Below are 15,366 nucleotides of genomic sequence, written 5' to 3' on the forward strand. Positions count from 1 at the left end.
GCAGCTTGCCTTACCTTAGCTAAAGGTAAATTGCTCATGATGACAGATGAGACATTTGAAGAAAATAAAAATTCAAGATCTAACAATCTTTAGATATTTTGCATTAGGAGAGGTGCATTACCAGATAATTAACTCATAAACACATTTAAAATAAGTGATGGAATCTGCATTTTTGAGTTCGTTAATAGATTCAACTGAAAAATAAAACAGAATATGTGTAGGTTGCTCCAAAAGTAATGCCTTCTATTTATTTCCATGGAAACTACAACAGCTAAAAAGAGTACAGTAACAATATTTGATAGGTAAAATTCTTAGTTACAAAACGCTCTTTTACAACCAAGTCACACACAATTGCTACACATTTTCACCAGCAATGAACAAGAGCCTGCATGCCATGCTTATAAAAGTCTTGCCATGCTTATAAGTCTGTACCAGTAGAGGTGACCCAATGTTTCACAGCTGCTATGATGGTGCTGTTGCTTAAACACACCACCTGAACTACACTCACATCCACTGTTCAGTCACCCTAAACATTCAGTAAGTGTTGATGAATATCAATGGATGCAATTTTCTCCGCAGGGAGGAATTCAATTCTACACCTTTGTTTCATCCGCACTTCCAAGTCAGACACCATTCTGTCAGATTACCCCCTCTGCTGCCATCTGTCACACGGCAATAAATGTAATGGATTATAAGTGGGAAGGCTCATACTCCACTGCCATGTTACCAACATCTGCCTTTGACAACAAAATAAAATAGGATGCATTACTTTCAGAGCAGTGCTCCTAAATGCTAGCAAACTGCTTAGTTTATCATGACACTAGGCAGAGATTACAATTTTTTTTTTTCTCGAACACAAAAAGACTGCATTTCTGTTTTACAAGATTTATTGCATGCAGTTCAATCAGGACACCAGCAGAAAAGTTCCAAATAAGTACTTCTGGTTTTAAAAACAAACAAAACAAACAAACAACAACAACAACAACAACAACAAACAAACACAAAAAAACACAAAAAACAACCCAAACCAAAACAACAACAACAACAACAAACAACAAAACAAACCCAAAACAAAACAACAACAACAACAAAACTAGATTAGAATTAATTATTTCAGAATTCATTATTCACACCTAGGAATCAGATATGAACATATAAACACAGTGCACCTACCTTTATAAACTGTTCTCCAATACAAACACAGTGCAGTATATTTGGAACTTGAAAATAACTGTTTGCTTGAGGCAGAAGCAAAAAGTGACATGCAGGCATGGATAGCTGAGAAATATGCCAGCAAAATTACTAATTCTACCTTCAATATGTATTTTGGATTATATAAATGTAAGACTTGTTAGTGGCTCTTAACATCTCCTTCATGGCTTCCACAATCAAAACTACACAAAGGGGAAAGGGGCACTGCAGTACTGGATAATCCCAGAGACCCATTGGTACAAGATTTAACAATTTCTGCAGATTTTTTAGCACTGCTGTATTTACATGAATGTACATTATAAAGATGTATAGTCCTTTCATATCTAAACAAGGGTAAACAAAGTACTGTTGGGTCCTTTTGAAAAATCTGGATGCTGCTATTTTCCTATTACTTTCCAACAGGAAAAAATGAATAATGTGACAACAGAAAAAAAAACAAAAAACAAAAAACAAAAAAACAACAAAACAAACAAACAAAACTGATTTAAGATTTCAGAAAAATTCTATGCCACTTATTTTGATAGTATTTTACACCAGCTACTTTGAGAGCACTTTCTCATGCCTTTAAAATATATATATATATATATATATACATATATTATTTTATCTGTAAATTAGAGAGACGTGACTTTGAAGGGTGACCTATTCAGTGAATAAGGAATTGGTTGGATAGTCATGGCCACATGATTGAGGTCAACAGTTCTATGTCCAGGTGGAGACTGGTGATGAGTGCTGTCCTCCAGTGGTCCATCTTGGGACCAGTGCTCCTTAACATCTTTATCAATTACCTCGATAATAGTATCAAGTGCATTTTACTGACTAAGCTGAGTGATGTAGCTGATTATAACAGAACAATGTGATGCCATCCAAAGCAGTCTGGGAAAAGTGGTGAACCTAATGAGATTCAAAATGCAGAGTGTAAGGTGATGCAATTCCAGATACATTCGCGGACTGGGAGATGAACTCATTGAGAGCAGCCCCACTAGTAAGGACTTAGGAGTTCCGGTGAATGAAAAGCTTGATATGAACCAGCAGTGTGTGCTTGCAGCCTGGAAGGACAACGGTATCTTTGGCTGCAACAAATGAGAGAAGGCCAGAAGAATGAGGGAGGTGACAGCCATTCTCAACTCAGCCCATGTAAGGCCCCATCAGGTGTACTGTGTCCAGACCTGGGGCTTCCAGCACAAGAGAGACATAAAACAGAAAGAGCAGATACAGATAAGGCCATGAAGATGAAGGCTGGAGCACCTCTCCTGTGAAGAAAAGTTGAGGGAGCTGGGCTTGTGTCAGAAAAGAGAAGGCTCTAGGGAGACTTCCATGTGGCATTCAAAGGAACTTCTCATCAGAGACTGACTTTTTACATGGTCTGACAGTAATAGGTCAAGGAAGAATGACTTTAAACTAAAATAGAAGAGATTTATCTTAGCTATCAGGAGGACATTTTTCACTCATAGGGTAGTGAGGCACTGGCACAGGCTGCTAAGAGTAGCTGTGGACGTTCCATCCCTGGAGATGTTCAAGGCCAGGTTGGATGAGGTGCTGGGAACCCTGATCTAGTGGGTGACAAGCCCATCCATAGTATGGGGCTTGGAACTTTAAGGTCCCTTACAACTCAAGGCAATATATGATTCTATGATCTTTTCATTTTTGGAAAGCTGACCGTATCAGCTTCTTAACACTGTATTTGTAAAGTCTTTGACTTGCACAGAGATAAAAGAGACAGACAATATCTCAGCACTGTTCAGAACCTATAGTTTCAAATTCAAGTATTTTGAGTACAGAAAAATCAAAACTCAGCACTGAGAGTGGTTTACTAGAAAATGTATATGTACAAATCAAAAACTTGTAGAAATAGATGACAGAAGAAGAAGTGCATTCATCATATGAGTTTTTGATGGCAGATGTATTTCTTGTCATTGCAATGCCCCCTATAAGAGTTTAAGTAGAAAACTGTAGCTTTGTGAGCCTGTTGTCCTTTCCTTAGTTAACTAAATCTCTATCAATTTTCCCAGTATAAAGGTAGATAGATAGATAGAAATTATTTTCTGAAATATTTACCAACTCCCTTTATCAGTAATTTTATTCAAATGAACTGCAATTTTATTGAACAGAATACTGTAGTTAATCTTTTCTTACACAAACAAAGCACAGTTTACTGTAAAGAAATCAAGACAGATTATACTTAACTTTCCTTAAACAACATTAGTCATTATTTTTATAGCAGACATGACAACATCCCTTGAAGTAGTTACTTTTCTGTCTGCAGCTGATTATTTTTAATTGTTCCAACATTTACTCAAAGACGTAGTCTATTTCAGTAAAAAAAAAAAAAAAAAAAAAAAAAAAAAGCTATACAGTAGCACTTTACATCACTTTTTGTGTTACGAATAGGAAAGGGAATAGATTATTTTACAGGAGAGTGTTTTTGTGTATGCTTCAAAGTGCATAGCTAAACTCTTAAACATCTTCTTGTTTGAAAATACAATATAAATAAAACATCAATCATGATTAAAGGCTGACCCAATCCTATCTAACACTGCTATTGGATTACAGTATGTCAAAATATATACTGCCTATGGATGCACAAACAAAACCAAACTTCCTTCAAGAGTCTAAATACTTTCTTTTCTGGCAGTGTTCCACACAGTAAAGTACTAGTCAATTTTCTGTTAAGTGGAACGAGCTTCTTAAATAGGGATGAAACAAATCAGCAAAAGAGAATGGAAGGTCTAATACTGCCATTTCTTACAGCACTTCTGTACTGCAGATAAGTATCAGATTTAGAAACTTGGAGAAGTTTCTTGGAAAAGTTCAAGCTGAGGTTTGGTAATCAAGGCAAAATGATCAAAATAAACTGTGATATGGGTTTGCTCCATTATCAGTTAATCAAAAACCCCCCTACTGCTAAAACTATTTTATATAACCTTTCTGATTAAGCAATTATGGGGCATATAATTGAAAAATTGTCCTGTATCTAAATATGGAAGTCACAAATACTTTATTCTGCACCTGAAGAGCACATATACTTAATTACAATGTGTACACTATCAGAATGTGGGGAACAATAGTTCAGCAGCAGAATGCTAAGGTGGTGTGATGAGACAATTAAAAAACAGTTTTTTTAAATACAAAAACAAAACGAAAAAAAAAAAAAACAACAAAAAACAACAACCCAACAACATAGCCATATACCTACTATTTATATTTATTTCCACTTTTTAATTATGCAGTGCTAAGCTTCAGTTTCTACACTGGGAAATGTATGCTTGAATTTTTTACAAATTTTTATAAAATTTCAGTTTTTTGTTGTTGCTTTTTTTTCCTAGAGGTAAACATGGCATTATCACACATCTAACTGCAGCTGGCAAAGCCCATGACTACTTCCTAAAGGCAGGGGTAAGACTGAGGTGATGCCTCAACCAACTTTTAAAGACAACTGAAGGAAAACACATATTTTCATTTATATTAATTGTGTTTGATAACATAGAACTATTTTCATAGTGCTACACTTCCAAAGCAGAGATTTTAAATTTAGCATAAAGATCATCTTACCATAATATACCTCTGGCCATCTGTGTAAAATACATATAGAATTTAACTATACCATGACCAATTCCTTGAAAAACTGCATTCCATAAAAAGTGCACTGTTAGAAATCAATCCCTGTCAAAAATCTGTGCAGAAATACCTGCTCCTGAACACACAGCACTTTGTTTCCTTCGTAAACTATACTGGTTCCCCGAATTCCTAAGCAGTGTCTGCTCAAAACATTATTAAACTACTGCAGTTACATTGCAGGAGTGTTTGCCACAAAATGTCAAGGGTTTGTCTTGGTCTGTATCATGGACTTGCATAATCTCTTAACATAAAGTTTTCATCCTAAGAGCAGTGTTTATGAACAATAGTGCACAGAACACAAATAAATAAATAAATAAATAAATAAAATCCATGAGGAAAGAAACAACACAGGAGAAAGAATTCCAAAGAGAATGCTTATCATCCCATTCACCATATTTCTAGAAGGTGCTCTGGGGCCACACGACTCTCTGGATCTTTTATCTTCCTTGATCACTCTTTTATCCTCTGTTCCATGGAAATGTGGGGGGAAAATAAACAAATAAATCAATAAAGTGTGTAAAACACCCTGTGCAGAGGATCAGAAATGTCAGAGAGGTGTGTAAATATGTAGATGTTCAATAGATACATATTTCCACAGTGAAGAATCCAGGAAGAGCCCAAAGGGAGAAAGTGTTTGACAGGTACATATGAAAAAAAAAATTAAAACAAAAATGGGGGTCATCATCAGGGAAAATGAGGAATCAAAGGAGAAGAATGAGAATAAGATAGGAACTTAATTTAAAACAGCACTGAAGTTCTGCAGTGCTGAAAGAAAAATGATGATATAATGGAAAAGGGAAGAAAAAGAAAATAAATGTAAAGAAGGGTGCCAAGTAAAACAACACATATTTGAAGTATGAAAATAATGAAGTCTGAAAATGAAACTAGGAGCACAGGAAAACATATTGGGCAAAAAAAAAACAAACAACAACAAAAAAACAACAACAACAACAACAAAAAACAACAACAACAACAAAAAAAAACAACCCTGAATATCTGTTCCAATATTCTACCAATATTCTAACACTGATAGTAGGTAGTTTCAGAGACATCAGATTATAGATAGCTACAGTGGAGAATAATTTAGCTCTAGAGAAGGTTTATTATTATTTATTTATTTTAATTCATGTTCATTTATGCCATGAAACATAAAACAATATGGGGAGGGGGGGGGGGGAGAGGGAGGCAAAAAGTCAAATTTATGGCAGCAGACTACTTTTGGTTGTTTTTGTTAACCTGTGGCTAAGAGGAATTAGGAGTTATTAAAGTTTGAATCTTCACAAAGCATTTTAGATAAGAACAATATACAAGCTCTGTTTGTTCCCAATGGGATGAAATGTTAGTTCCCAATGGGATGAAAAATAAAAATTCTTCACCAAGGAACAAATGAAATACAGTTAGAGAAACTTGTTCCTGCATTTGGGAATAAAAGTGCTTTTAACCTCAACCATCTGATTTTCCCCAGGTTTTAGAAAAGCTTATTAAGTTGTTTGAAATTGCTGCTTTTGTTTTAGAGAGTCATAGCCTGTGAAACATATACTAAAGACTAATCGAAGTAAAATTTAGAACAGATTATAAGTCATGACAACTGTGTTTTATGTTCTTGCTAATAAAATGTGCTGATACATTGGATTTTATCTAATTAAATAAATACCAAATATCTGATAAAAATTATCTTGCTAAAACATTTCAATGCTTGCGCAGTTCAAGATCTTTCTTACAAAGTTCCCAACAGACAACATATTTTCCATCTTTTCTCACTGTTCATAAATCTATTATCTAGGTAATTTTATACTTAGATAAAAATGATTTCACTGCAGCACATAATATATATTAATAAGAATGTATGACTTTTCTAATGTTCTTCTTTTCTTTTCACTTCTGTCTTAACAATCATATAATTCCTGTTCTGCTTTATAATGAATCATACGCAAAGGTAAGGAAATAGCCAGTGGAGATGCACATCCATAAGAGATTTATGTGTGACTGGCATGATTTTAATAGAGACATCTTTGTCAATTTTCTCCTTTTCCCATTACCAACTGTACTTATGGCAAATTTAAGTGTTAATCTCTTACAGCACACAGCATAAGCCAAGACTGTGTAGAAGAATACAGTTACAAAATTTTCACGTTATCTACAATGATAACAAAAGTAGTTGGAAATTTACCATTTAAAATCTTATATCAATAAGCAGCACTTTGAGACTGTCTCTATTTGACACTTATTAGTTTCACAGATACCACTCCAGAGCTGCACTTGATTCCCTTTTGTCTCACAATTACTGTACAGTTTTGCAGATAGCTTACACTTTTGAACACAGCAGTCCTGCAGTCTCTGCTGTCTACCTACCTGTCCCAATTCTCTACCTGGTTTTCTCCCAACTGCTTACAGCTGTCACCACCATCCTTTCCCCCATTCAGTTCTGCTTCTGCCTTCATCTGTGCTTTCTTATCTGTTCAAAAATCTACTCTGGGACATGTTTGGATCATTTTCAGTAATAAACACAAATCATGAAGGGTTGCAAAAGTACCACACAGTACTGAGTGACTGGATTACAAAAATGCAGATGAAATTTCATGTGGATAAATCTAAGTGATGCAAAGAGGAAAATGAAAAATAATTCTAATTTTGCAAATAGTGGTGAGCTATCATGCATAACGTTTTGGGTTTACAATAAATTAATGAAGTGTCAGAGCAGTGTTTAATAGACTTTGCAAGAATGTTGTTGTGAATGCTGAGCATTTTTTATTATTATTATTATTTTTAAGTCTCCAGCCAGGAAAGGTGATAAATGTGGGAGATATAATAGAGCTCTCTAAAATCATATTTGCTACAAAAAGAATGAATAGGGAATGACTACTCACCACCTTTCCCATGGAAAAATTACAGCAGTGAAAAGGAGCTAGGAGTCAATAGCTACAACAAACAAGAGGATTCTTTACACAATATGTAGTTAAGAAGCTAAACTATTTGTAACAGGATGTTAACATCTGTATTTATCTGAGATTTGTGGAAGAACTGTCCACAGAAAGAGCACCTGGCTAGGTAGACCTTTTGATTGACAGTGGATGGCTATTTCTACATTCCTAAGTTTCTGATCAAACCCATTTCCTCTTTTCTGCAACTATTTTTGTTGCATTATGTATTCCTCCTCAATGAGTGACACACCACTCATTACCACTTCTTATCTCAAGCTCCAACTTTCCATTTGGATTGAAATCTTTGTACAACAGTCCAGATATAAGTACTAGTCAGTCCACACAGTATAGACAAGGACTGATGATCCTGAACATCATTTATTATTTATATATTTGCAGACAAAAGGTATGACAACTTCAGTGGAGGCTCATGCACGGTTTCTTGATTTTGTAAGACTACGGATCAGAATGTTATTTCTCCAGGTTTTCAAGAGAAAGCCAGATTGGAATGACTTGTGCTGTCCTGTGGACTACCAGAGAAACACAGTAAAGAGAAAACATCCTAACTGTCAGACTTATCTATAACCTACTTTCTCCAGTTTTAGCTCTGAAACCTACTTTCATTGTATTATTTGTAATGTCTTTTTCACATACCTTCCTCACAGTACAGATTCCAGGGGAGAGTAAATCTTGCTAACATATGGAGAGGAATTTTATCCTAAGCTATGAATAAAAAGTGCTATAACCATAATAAAAACAGCATTGTCAATCATGTGAAGAACCTCAAAGTTTTGCGTTAAACACTAGAATATAGAAGGAACTCAGTGACTTGAGTTGTATCTCAGGCAGCACTTGTTTACTATCAATGCACCAAAGGATCTTCACATGAAAAATCAGAATATATTCCTCCAGAATTCATAGAAATGAGACAAATTGTTGGATGTTAACCTACAGCACGTGGTATAACAGCCAGCTATTAAAAAACAGTGTGATACCTGGCTGATAAGAGTCTACATGATATTCTTCCAGGTTGGAAAAGACCTTGAAGATCATCAAGTCCAACCGCAGCCTAACCAGTACCCCATCTCTAAAAAAAAAAAAAAAAACAAAAAAAAAAAAAACAAAAAAAACCACAAAAAACAAAACAAAACAAAACAAAACAAAACAAAACAAAAAAAAAAAAAAAAAAACCTCTGCTAAATCATATCCCTGAGTACCACATCCAAACGGCTCTTAAACACATCCAGGGATGGCGATTCAACCACCTCCCTGGGGAGCCCATTCCAGTACCTAACCACCCTTTCTGTAAAGAAGTTCTTCCTAATATCCAACCTAAACTTGCCCTGGCGCAACTTGAGGCCATTTCCCCTCGTCCTGTCACTATTTCCCCTCGTCCTGTCACTAATATATGCTGTTTTAGAAACAGTAATCAGTAAGACAAATAAAACCCAACAGTTTAGTTTGTTGTTTTTTTTTTTAAGTTTATCTAAAGTGTATCTTCATTTAATTTCACATTTAGTTCCATTAAATTAACATTCTTGAAACAGTTCTTACATCCTTTGTGTCTGTCTCCCATCATAAAGATTTCTGCTTTTTACATTTCATTTATTTTTATCCTCATTTTTCCCTTCAGCTTCTTTCCCAAATTCCCCATTCTAGGGAGCAGATGCTGAGGCACCAATGACTCATTAATCTGAAGAGGACTTTTATCATGAACAAAAATAAAGCCTATAAACAGTTCCACATTTACCAGTCTTGGTTGTACTAGAGAAACCAAGAAAACTGTTAAGAAAAGAAGAAGAAAAAAAAAACTCTCTGTATATGTTATAATAGACCTACTGTCTCAGAGCAATGTCACAGATCTCCACAGCTCATCTTTGAATAATGTCAAAAGAATAAAACAATTTTCCTTTCTCTTACCCACTAACATAGGTATGTAAGAGCAGATAGAACACTGAGCAGCACTTCAATTAATGAGACCATTGTTAAGGCAGTTCAGAGGTTTAGAGACAGGTTTGCAAGGAGTAATTCCCCACTGGCTGCTTCACACACACAGTTGCAACTGTTTTAGAAACATACAAAGAAATAAAACAGCTTTGCTTCCCTGTAAAGTAGGCATGTGTATGTAATATTTTATCTTTTCCTTTACCCAGTATTTACATTCTAACTTCCACTGCAATTACAAAGTATGTCAATGCTGCTATTTATTCTTGTCAAAAAAAAAAAAAAAAAAAAAAAAAAAAAAAAAAAAACAACAACAACAAAAAAACAACCACCCAACCCTCTACATTCTCCTGAAACACCATGCTTTATGCCATTCCCAAGTAGGTTGCAAAGGAACAGCAAGCAACATGAAGACATGCGACAAACATTGGACAGACTAGGAGAAAATCTTTTTTTGTCAAAATCTGTTTTCCTCAGAATTTCTCCAGAAATACTTAGGTCTGATGTAATTGGAGAAGGACTAAACATCTCTGCCTCTCTGACTGGGATACACAGGACTTTAAATCTTCTTTTACTGAATGAACAGATTTATGAGTTAAGGAAGCCTAATCCCTTTCAAGTTTCACTGCCTTTTGATTAGACCTCTGTGAGAGGATCACTTCTAAGAATTACTTGGCTTGCCTGTGATTCAGTTTAACATCAGATTTAAGTGTGTCAACATCTCTAAATGCCTTTGAACTCACCAGATGTATTCCCCTTGGAAACAGAAGACACCAACTGAATGACACTAAAGGTGTGATTCATTGAAGCTGAGTAGGCAGAATTGCTCTCCAGGCTTCACAGAGAGATACTAACTGGTTCTCAACTCACTGAAATCAGAGGATTGACAACTAGATCATGTGTACACAAGCTCCCTTAGAAACTTATGTTTAGGTGTCTAATTCCAAATTAATAGCCTGTCTTGTCTCAATGGACATTCAGATAAATTGAAAAAAAAAAAAAAAAAAAATTCAATTCACATAAATAGAAACAAAACACAACAACAACAAAATAAAAATAAAAATTAAAATTAAAAATATCCCACAATATAAATGAAGTCTCAATATTCCTCATTTTTATTGCAGAATGAGAATTTAAATACCACTACCCTTAAAGTACTTAGGTGGGACAAGGCATTTAATCTTCTGTATTCATAAGACTTTTAATGACTTACCACACAGAACTGCTCAGGAAGTGAACTTGAAATTCAAGCCTATTCACCTGCATTCCCTACAGTGCCTTAAATACAATACCCAACATCAGCTGTTCCTACTTTCTAGTCTCCTCTTCTGAGAAAGTTCACATGAAATTCCATGTAATCCATCCTTCTATCCAGAAAGCTGTGCTTCCATATTTCATATAGGATAGTTACATCACAACTGCCAGCTCCTAGGAGCAGACCATGCAAAAGAACAGGTAGATGAAACACATGAAACACGTGGGCCAAGCCTTATTCTCTTTGTGAAACAGAAGTTCATATATATTAAGTAACAGTACATCTTTTTCTATTGTCTAGGGTAAGATGGCAGGAAATTTTGCTTTTAAAAGGCCAAATTGTTTAGCAAACCTGGAAATAGCATTAATGGTCTATATGAGAGCATATATTTTTAGGTAACTTTTTTTCCCCCCTGAAAACTGAACACAGTCATCAGCTGTGGTTAAAAATGCTGCTCTATAATAGCTTTTGCAGAGACTTCAGAATGCATTTTAGTGTGACAGAAGGTTACTTAGTAGAATCAGAACTAAGCATTGAAGATGCACTCGGTGGCTATATAAATAACAAATTCTACAACTATAACTACTTATCGCTTTGCCTTTCAAAATACAAAACTTTAGTACCTAAATGGGTGTAAATTACTTTACAGAGGAAAGCCAGGCACACTGCCCTGTTTTTGTTCTCCAGCATAGAGCTGTGTGACCAAGAGTCATCCTGAAGTCCTGTTGGATGAGCAACAAATAGGTCTTCAAACACCTGTGTGCTATGTAGCCATGTCATCTGTTTCACCTTTTAGAATGTTGCATTTATAACACTTATTTTTTAATCTCTGTGCTACACTGCAATGTAAAATACAGACAATCAAGAGTAAACCAATATCTTTTCAAAAGCACACTTAAATCCATAAAATGGTTTTCCATGTGCCTTCTTATGTCAGTTATTATATGCATTCTGATTTGGGGATGTCTATAGATCTAGCTCCTTTTTCACAAGGATATACACAACAGCCACTCCAAAAAATCTGCCTTTGTAATTTTCAGATAATCGTATTCTACAGCAATGGTTAAATTTAGCCCCAGTGTGTAGTAGGATTCTTTTCTGCAGCCAGAGAACTGGTGAGGAATCAACCTTTATGGGTGATAATTCTAAGCTATCAAGAAAGCCTAGTAATTAGACCTATGCTTCTACCTGAATTTGTCTCATTCAGGGCCTTCAGCTTTCCTTCTTATACTACAGCTCCATATTGCATTTCTAATCATTACTTCACCCCTGCTTTTTAAAATCACAGCTATCACAGCTCCATGCTACCAGCTGTTGTTTTCTTTCCTAATGCACTTTACTTGCAAGAAAAAAAAAAACAAAAACAAAAACAAAAAAACAAACAACAAAACAAAACAAAACAAAAAAACACTAGGAAAAAAAACAACAACCACACAAAGCAGATTTAGATTTCTTTGAACTTCATCCTTACTCACTGATTTTCAGCACCTGAGACAAATGGAAGAAATCATTCTTTGCTTTAAAGTCAGTAATAATTTAGGACATAAACTGGATAAGGAATTTTAAACATGGTAAACAAGGATACTGTCATTTAGAATCATTGATCTGATTTCAACAAATTTGAGGTATTCCAAAGACAGGTTGATTTAAAAATTGCACTGGCTTATAATGTTTCCTAAATTTAAACAAATAAGTAAAGATTTTAGGGTGTATGCTTTTAAGGTAAGAAACAGAAATCAAAGGAGCTGCTCACAGTCAGATAAAATGAAGAGTGTCAGTGTTCGCAGAACTAGGGCTCTATTGCTGTATAAAAGTTAATTTAGGTTAGTTAACCATTTTCTAATTTATATAAACTAAGCCAAAATAAGCCATTCAAATTACATTAAAATTATATGTACTCTGCCTTTTGATTCTGTTCAGTCATTCTATAACCTGGACTTAAACATGCAAGGAAGAACTTCTCCGAGGTGGTAGAGCACTAAACCAAGCTGCCCAGAGAGGTTGTGGAGTCTCCTTTGCTGGAGAAATGCAAGACTTGTCTGGTTGTTTTCCTGCTCAACCTACTGTAAAGAACCTGCTTTAGTAAGTGTGTTGGACTTGATGACCTCTAGAGGTCCTTTCCAACCCCTATGATTCTATGTAGTATGGTTCCAAGGTCGAATCAAATGTATGAGAGTATAATTCATGACTTGGATGGTATGGGAACATAGCATAAGACATAAATAGGATTTAAAATATAACTTTTAGATTGAAAAGATCCATTTTTACATATTCTTGTGCAAGTCCCCAGAACTGTCTGTAATTACAGTTTTCAGGTAACAGGTACATGTTTCTGGGTTAAGCACATTAACTAAATCTAAGTCCCTTTGGGGAAGGGGGTGGAGAGGAGGAAAAAGCCAAATCTGTTCAGAGAAAACAGCACTGCTTCATGAGACAAAGAAGCTGTTAAGGTAAGGCAGAACTGCACTGTTTTCTGAAAAAATAAAATAATAAAAAAAAAAATCTTATCTTTGTAAGTGAACTAATGCCTACAGAATTTTCCAAAGTATAAATTACAGACTATGTGTTTTTAACTAATATAAGACTGTGGCTTTTATCTCTGTGTAGGAATACTATTATCATACCAGCTTTACTTTTTAAGTAGAACACACTGGGGATTTTTTTTTCTCTTTGATTTTGGTAACTTAACTTTTTATACACAGTTCTAACATACCTGGCACCCTCAGCTTTTTGTTCTACCAGAAAATAATGAATATATTACACTGTGTTTAGTTGTGCCTGTATCTCTGTGTGCTCAGCAGCATTTCTTGAAGTTTGTTCCATTTTGGAAACACTTAATTCCAAAACCTTTGCCTGTTTCTTTTCCCAGTTGCCTTTTACAGCTAGAGAGTTCTTGCGAGTACAAAGTATCACGGGGAACTGTCACGTGACAAATTACCATTGTCATCCATCAAATATTAAAGCTGCTCACTACTGACCTTGAGCACCACTTATGCTTCCACCACCACAGCCCTTTTCTAAGTCAGCAGGGTACAGCTGGCACAAATTCAGCCAAACAATCAGTTTCATACCAGTTCACAAAAGTTGAGGCTTCTAAAACTACTATGCATCATGCTGTAGAATCCTGACCACCCTTGAGAAAGGTGTACAACACCTGACTGTTGCTACCAAGGAGTATTACCTGCTCATATTGATTTGCAGCAAAGTATTTCTCAGTAAGTATTTCCATTTAACATCTACTCTCAGAGAACCTGTGTAGCAGGAGATATTTACGAGTTGCTTTCAGCTTAAAAATAAATCACCTCTAATTCCTCTAAGCGAAATCAATCAAAAGTCTGTAAAAAATGGACTGGTTGTTTGGTCGATTCTGGCAGAAAAGTAAACAGCACTTCAGCTTTTCTCCACCATTAAGGTCTAAATGGCCTAGAAAGTAAATCAATATCTCCAGTCAGCCTTCTGGCTATTGTTTAGCCAGTAGATATACTGCCAGTAGATGGCTTACTGCACTCCTCTGGGACTAACCTGTAATCCTCAGAGAGTAATAATAAGTTCGTTATCTAGTTCAGCTCTCTGTTGTACATTTAAATGGACCACATCCATCAGCAGCACTTGTTAAAGTTAAAGAACAATGACATCCCATTCAACCTTTTTCACAGTGAAATACTAACAGTGCCCGATGGATAAAATTATTATAAAAACCTTATTTGCTGTCAAGTTATTAAAAATGGAGTATTGCAAATGAGGAGAATGGTAAATAAGGATTTTTTTATACCAGAAACCTTTTCTTTTTTATTTCTTTTTTTTTTTTTTTTTTTTCCTTCTGTCACAGATCATGCAATCCTTCATTAGTCATATTAATCAGTTTCAAATATTTCTGCTTAAATACCGCTGTGAAGCAGGCAGCTGTCAGAACCAATGAGCACTTTTAAGTCATTGCTGAGCTACCAGATGTTTGCTGGACCCAAACGATTTTCCCTCCCTCTACCTAGGAATGCACAAGAAAGCCCCCGTATTTTTCACAGTGGAGCTGTGAAAGAACTTCCTCCTAGGTCACAAAAGTTGTGCTGTGCTCTTTGACTAATCTTTGGCAGAGAATGCAGTCTGGTGAAAAAATGGATCAAAGACATCAAAACCATGGAATGGAAAATCTGAAAAGTATTACAGAACGTGCCCTCTCAAAATATTTTGCAAAAGTGGTTCCCATCCCTCATCCTTGAGTATGCAAGATGTAAATTAGAATTAAAAGGAATACCTTCTCTACTTTTGATTTGATTTTGATTTTTTGATTTTGATTTGAGGAGTCATATCACTTTAAGAAACCAGTGAAGGCTTTTATATTTTAGGAAGGGCATTTTTTTTTTGCTTTTGGTATTGTTTTGGTGAAGTCATATTTCTTCATTCCTACATCAAATCTGT

At 35.3% G+C, this 15,366-nt stretch overlaps 1 protein-coding gene across 9 annotated transcripts in view; it reads right to left on the minus strand.

Moving 5' to 3' along the window:
- Window positions 1-15,366, minus strand: part of DGKB (diacylglycerol kinase beta) — a 316,583-nt gene that overhangs the window by 76,524 nt on the left and 224,693 nt on the right. The window lies entirely within an intron of this gene.

Source organism: Excalfactoria chinensis, chromosome 2 (assembly GCF_039878825.1).
Source record: "Excalfactoria chinensis isolate bCotChi1 chromosome 2, bCotChi1.hap2, whole genome shotgun sequence".
Classification (NCBI taxonomy): Eukaryota; Metazoa; Chordata; class Aves; order Galliformes; family Phasianidae; genus Excalfactoria; species Excalfactoria chinensis.